This window comes from Podarcis erhardii, assembly GCF_964252035.2.
Source record: "Podarcis erhardii genome assembly, chromosome: 14".
Taxonomy (NCBI): domain Eukaryota; kingdom Metazoa; phylum Chordata; class Lepidosauria; order Squamata; family Lacertidae; genus Podarcis; species Podarcis erhardii.
In genome coordinates this window covers 18,343,088-18,349,254 of record NC_138503.1, presented here as the reverse complement: position 1 = coordinate 18,349,254, position 6,167 = coordinate 18,343,088, and the positions used below count along the sequence as shown (strand labels likewise).

At 45.2% G+C, this 6,167-nt stretch overlaps 1 long non-coding RNA gene across 1 annotated transcript in view; it reads left to right on the top strand.

Annotated features, from left to right (window-relative positions):
- Positions 1-1,540: 1,540 nt before the first annotated feature.
- The window catches only part of LOC309329006, a 45,177-nt gene continuing 40,550 nt past the window's right edge, over positions 1,541-6,167 (top strand). Inside the window, exon 1 of the long non-coding RNA XR_014151008.1 lies at positions 1,541-1,576. This is a non-coding gene — a long non-coding RNA (uncharacterized lncRNA). The remainder of the gene's footprint in view (positions 1,577-6,167) is intronic.

The following is a 6,167-nucleotide window of genomic DNA, read 5'->3' as shown; positions in this document are numbered from 1 at the left end:
CCCTTCTGGGATATCTTTCTGTCTCTGGCTTCCTTGCTTAAAAAGTGCTCAAGTTAATGTGTACATTTTTGGTTACATTCCATAAGCACCTGAAGCTCAAATTGCATTCTAATTGTGCCTTGTAATATATCAACGGCTGACAGTGTGATTATGAATATATGTAGGAGTAGTAAGAGCTGAATTATATTGCTGCTGTTGTGCACAGGGGTGGCCCGTGCATAAGGCAAAGTGAAGCCATTTGCTTCAGGCGGTGGATCTGAGCCCTGCTCTTGCTGTTGTGCTGCCAGCCCTGCTGCGGATTCATCCAAACCAGGCATAGGCAAACTCGGCCCTCCAGATGTTTTGGGACTACAATTTCCATGATCCCTGACCACTGGTCCTGTTAGCTAGGGATGATGGGATGACATCCTGTGTGCCCTGGGTACTTATGGAGTAGTTGGGAGATGAGGTTAATATGAATGTCTCTATAGTATAGGCACTGGAGAAAATAATAATAATAATAATAATTTATTCCCTGCCCATCTGGCTGGGTTTCCCCAGCAACTCTGGGCGGCTTCCAACAAAATATTAAAAATACAATAAAACATCAGATGCTAAAAACTTCTCTAAACAAAGCTGTCTTCAGAAGCACATGCTCTAGCCAGTGTTTCTATTTGTATACCACTTTAAACAGCCATGGCTTCCTCCCTCTCAAAATCCTGGGGAATGTAGTTTGCTCCAGGTTCTGAGAACTGGTAGGAAGACCCCCTACTGCCCTCCTATAGCTCCAGTTCCCAGAGTTTCCTGGGAAAATGGATTGTTAAGTCACACTGCAAATGGTAGCTCTGAGAGAATAGGCGTATCTTACCAGTTCTCCAGAATCCATAACGAACTACAGTCCCCAATTTTTTGCAGGGAAGCCAAAACTGTTTCAAGTGGTATGATATTGCTTTAAATGCATAGTGCAGATGGGACCCTAAATCACCACCAGTGGTCTCAGACCTGGCATTTCGGCAACAGGGCCTAGAGTTTATTTCCAGCGTCAACTGGCCCTTCAAACCAGCCCGTGTCTCTGCATGGCTTTCTCCTCCTCCTCCTCCTCCTCCTTCCCCAAATCTATTGTTGCCACAAATATAGGTGAAGAAGCAAAGCTGCTGCAACCAAGTGGAAATTCTTTCCTTAGGTCTGGGAATTAATCATTCCTCTTCGCAGACAGAAGTCCAAAGTGCAGCAGTTGCTCCCCAACAGCGGGCTGGGCACTTGGCACTCTGCTTGGCATAGATGACTTGAGAGAAGAGAGAGAGAGAGAGAGAGAGAGAGAGACCAGCCACCATCCCACAGCACAAGTGCTCCTTGTCCTAGACTGAAATGGGGTTAAATCAGACCACTTGGTTTTCAGCCCAATGAAAGAAAATACACAGCAGCCCTAACTCCTGGCTTTGCAGCAGTAGCGTAGCGTGGGTTGTCAGCACCCGGGGCAAGGCAAGTAATTTGCGCCCCCTAACCCATGGATTTGTGCCCCCTAACCCTAACCCCCAGATGTTGCGCCCGGTGCGGCCGCCCCCCTGCACCCCCCACGCTACGCCACTGCCTTGCAGTTGGACTTGCGGGTGAAGCAAGTACAGTGGTACCTCGGGTTACATATGCTTCAGGTTACAGACTCCGCTAACCCAGAAATAGTGCTTCAGGTTAAGAACTTTGTTTCAGGATGAGAACAGAAATCGTGCTCTGGCGGCGCGGCGGCAGCAGGAGGCCCCATTAATTAAAGTGGTGATTCAGGTTAAGAACAGTTTCAGGTTAAGAACGGACCTCCAGAACGAATTAAGTACTTAACCCGAGGTACCACTGTAGCACCTATTCGCCACCTTGTTACACTTTCACACTCCCATCCACAGACCCACACAGGATAGCTATTTCCAGTGCTTTTTTTAGGGGGTGGGAAGAGACTCAAGGGTATGCATACCCTTAAACATTGTGTGAATCTTTGTACTTTTGTCCATTCTCTGTACAGCGATACCTTGGTTTACAACTGTAATCTGTTCCGGAGGTCTGGTTGTAAACCAAAACAGGTTGTAACCCAAGGCGCACTTTCGCCAATGGGGCCTCCCCCCCCAAAAATAAAAATGGGTTGCAATTCAAAAAATAGGTTGTAATCCAAAAAAAGGGACACACACTTCAGGGTTTGATGTGGTTGTAATCCAAAATGGCTGCAAACCAAGGTACCACTGTATTTATTCCCTCCGATTTGAACTATAAAATGGTGATTTTCTTGAGTCAAAATGGGAGTACCCTAAAGAAAAAAAGAAAGCGCACTGGCTATTTCTGATTCAAAATAGCTACCATAAGATCAAAGCGTTGTGGGTGATTGTATCTTCAGGACTGCCATTAAGGAAGTGTCAAGTGCAGGGTTGAGGGCTCCTGTTCAGCATTTCTGCCAGCCCTGCCCATTTCCAGGATACGCCATTCTTCCTCCCTCTTGTTATTCCATTCCCATTGAACCGTTGGTCGGTATTGTATGGCCACTGAGCATTCTCAGCCCTCCATGGGCTGCTGCTTCATCTTTTGGAGTGCGGGGAGAGGTTGCACCCAGTGGCGTAGCGTGGGTTGTCAGCACCCGGGGCAAGGCAAGTAATTTGCGCCCCCTAACCCGTGGATTTGCGCCCCCTAACCCGTGGATTTGCCCTAACCCCAGATGTTGCGCCCGGTGCGGCCGGCCCCCCCTGCACCCCCCACGCTACGCCACTGGTTGCACCCTTAATCTTTTCCCCTGAAGATGTTCTGCATTTCAGAGTTCACCAGGGCAAGCTGTCACCTCTCTCTCGTTTCTCCCTTTTGGCCACAATCCTGTCAGACAACCAGCCACAAAACCGGGAAAGTACAAATGGCAGGCAATTGAATAAAATAAACTAGGGGCTGAAAACAAAATTTATTCAGGGCTCAACGTGGTTCAGAACAAGTTCTTCCTCAGGGAGACATCTGGGCCTGGAATAAATTTCATGCCAAGCAGATGGGAATTACCTCTTCACTGTCTGTTTCTCCTTGCCTACAATTCTGCCAGTGCTCGCCAGCTAAGTTTACAGGAACACCAGAAGAAGCTGCAGGTCTCAGCCAGGGAGTTTTATCCCAACCCTACCTGGAGATAGGGATGCAGGTGGTGCTGTGGGTTAAACCACAGAGCCTAGGACTTGCCGATCAGAAGGTCGGTGGTTCGAATTCCCGCGACGGGGTGAGCTCCCGTTGCTTGGTCCCTACTCCTGCCAACCTAGCAGTTCGAAAGCACATCAAAGTGCAAGTAGACAAATAGGTACCGCTCCGGCAGGAAGGTTCTCCAGAAGTGGCTTAGTCACGCTGGCCACATGACCCGGAAGCTGTACGCCGGCTCCCTCAGCCAATAAAGCGAGATGAGCGCCGCAACCCCAGAGTCGGTCACGACTGGACCTAATGGTCAGGGGTCCCTTTACCTTTACCTGGAGGTACTTGGGATTGAACCTGCAACCTTCTGCATGCAAGGCAGACGCTCTTCCACTGAGCCATGGTCCTTTCGTGTGAAGGGAACTATTCAAATGAATGATGTGCTGCTTCTTTCCCTTCCAACATGCAAACACTGGCTGTTATACTGTTCTCTTGTTCTGTTTGAGACAAGAGCAGAACACTTGAGTGACTCATCTTATTGTACAACACTGCCGTCCTACACATTCTTGCCTGCTATTAGGTCTGCGAGATGGATGCAGTGAGACCTGCTAAACTCAAATAGTGGAATATAAACAGCTGAAGAATAGGCTTTAAAATTCAAGAGCTTCACAGGAGCGCTGCTAGGTGCCACATCACGGTTTATCAATGAAGCTGCAGAACAGTTAGGATGGGGAACCTGTGGCCCCTCCAGATGTTGCTGGACTCCAACTCCCATCAGACCCAGCAAACATGGTCATTGGTCAGCAGTGATGGAAGTTGTAGTTCAAGAACATCTGGAGGGGCCACAGGTTCTCCATCCCTGTTCCAAGGCCTGAATTTATAGGGGTGAGCTAGTGCTTAAACCACATTTTACCACCTAAAGTAGCCTTACGCAACCTTGGGTCCCCAGATCTTGTTGGACTACAACTCCCATCATCTGTAGCTAGCAGGGCCAGTGGGGAGGGATGATGGGAGTTGTAGTCCAACAAGATCTGGGAACTCAAGGTTGAGAAAGGCGGACCTACATTATTCAGTTCCAACCACCTTTGAATGTATGTTGCAAAGCAGGGGGAAGAAACAATCGAGGAGGACTGGGAAAAATTTAAAGACTATTTGAAAAAACATTACAAGTTGTATGAATGTTAAAAAATGCTCTTTTTAGAAATTCTTGCTTCAGCATTGGTAAATTAATGAAATGGAAATTAAGGTACAAGAAGTTAAAGGTGGAATAATGAAATAACTTTATTATGTTTAAGTTAAAACATATAAGATTTGGGTTACAATAGTTTTGAAATTAGGCAACATGATAAAATGAAAGATACAATAAGTTTGGAAATAAGTTAACAAATTGCTGATATTTTGTATTACAGAGAATGCAGGGTTTGGAGGATGTGGGGAAGTCCAATAGATGTGTTGGAAAAAAGGATTATGGAAATTTGTAATTTCTCTACTGTATTTTTCTATTTATGTCTTTATTTCTTTTTTCTGTACTTCATAAACTTAATAAAAATATTATTAAAAAAAAATGAATGTATGTTGCAAAGCTGAAAGAAGGCTGAAATGTCCTCTAAGATGGTTTTACAAGAAGCAATAAAAAATTGGAAGCAGCAGGGGAATCTGCTTTTTGATGTTACAATCTGGAGGCTGACAGACATCTTGCTGAATCGGATTGTTCTTGAGAGATTCCACAGGAATTCATTCCTCTTAAGGTCTGGTTAGGCTGCAAAGCCAGCAGCTGGGTGAAGTTTTATAGCTGAACAGTGAAGTACACATTGCAAGGCTCCATTCTTGTATTCCCTTTTTAGAAAGGAACAAACACCAATTTCTCTATCAGTGACTTTTTTCACCTACCATGTGCAAACCAAACACAAGACTCAAATTCAAACTCAGAAGTTTGCAATTGCTTTTCTTTTCTTTTTTTCTGGAAAAAATGAAAGTACAGTATAGCAGCTTTTATTCCAGATAATGTGATATTCAAGGTGATGGGTGCTCTTTAAAATTCATGTTATTAAACTTGTTAGTTGCTCATTGCAGAAAAAGGTCACAAAGCAACTTACAACATATTCAAAATATTAGCATAAGTTAAAATCTCTTATAATATAAACACCGTTAAAAAAATTCCCAATATGCAAGATTAAAAGGCACCAAGAAAAGGATTCCACCCTGTCACAAGTCACACAAATATGGCTTAATTTCATAGCTTTTAGAAATCCTAATGTGTGAGCTCCCAACAGTTTACTCCCAGATTTTAGTCTTAAAAATGAGCCTTTTCAATACAGTATCTTCTTTTGGAGGGCGATTCTGACGGCACCTGCTAGCACTGCCCAACAGCCCTAATCTCATGAGACAGAAATACATCTCATTACTTTCATCAGAATTCTGTTGAACACAAGAAGACAATGCATTTCTATGTCATGAGTTTATGTCTGTTGGGCTTACAGGTGCAGTCAAAAGCATCGTCGGCAAAAGGGAACAGCTACAAAATATTAAGAGAGTAAAAAGCAGGAAAACTAGAATCGTTGGGTTGGAAAGGACCCAAGGGTCATGCGGGAAGCACAGCTAAAGCATCCCTGATAGATGACCATACAACCTCTATTTAAAATCTTACAATGAAGGGGAGTCTACCACCTTCTGAGACCAGACAACCTAGACTCTTGTTTGCTTATTTCGTTTGCCTGTCCCTCCAAGAAGCTGTACACTGGATTGCCTCACAACAACCCTGCAAATTAGGGGTGTGTTTTTTTGGGCGGCGGCGGGGGGGGGGGAATTAATGACTTGCTAAAACTCAGAAACCTGCAGGCTTGCATTGGAAATGGAATTCCAAAGTCAACTTGCATTCTCTACACCAAAAGAGCCGGGCTCTTAAAGTATCCAAGGTAAAGGGACCCCTGACCATTAGGTCCAGTCGTGGCCGACTCTGGGGTTGTGGCGCTCATCTTGCTTTGTTGGCCGAGGGAGCTGGCGTACAGCTTCCGGGTCATGTGACTAATCTGCCTGCTTCTGAGCAGCGTAAACCA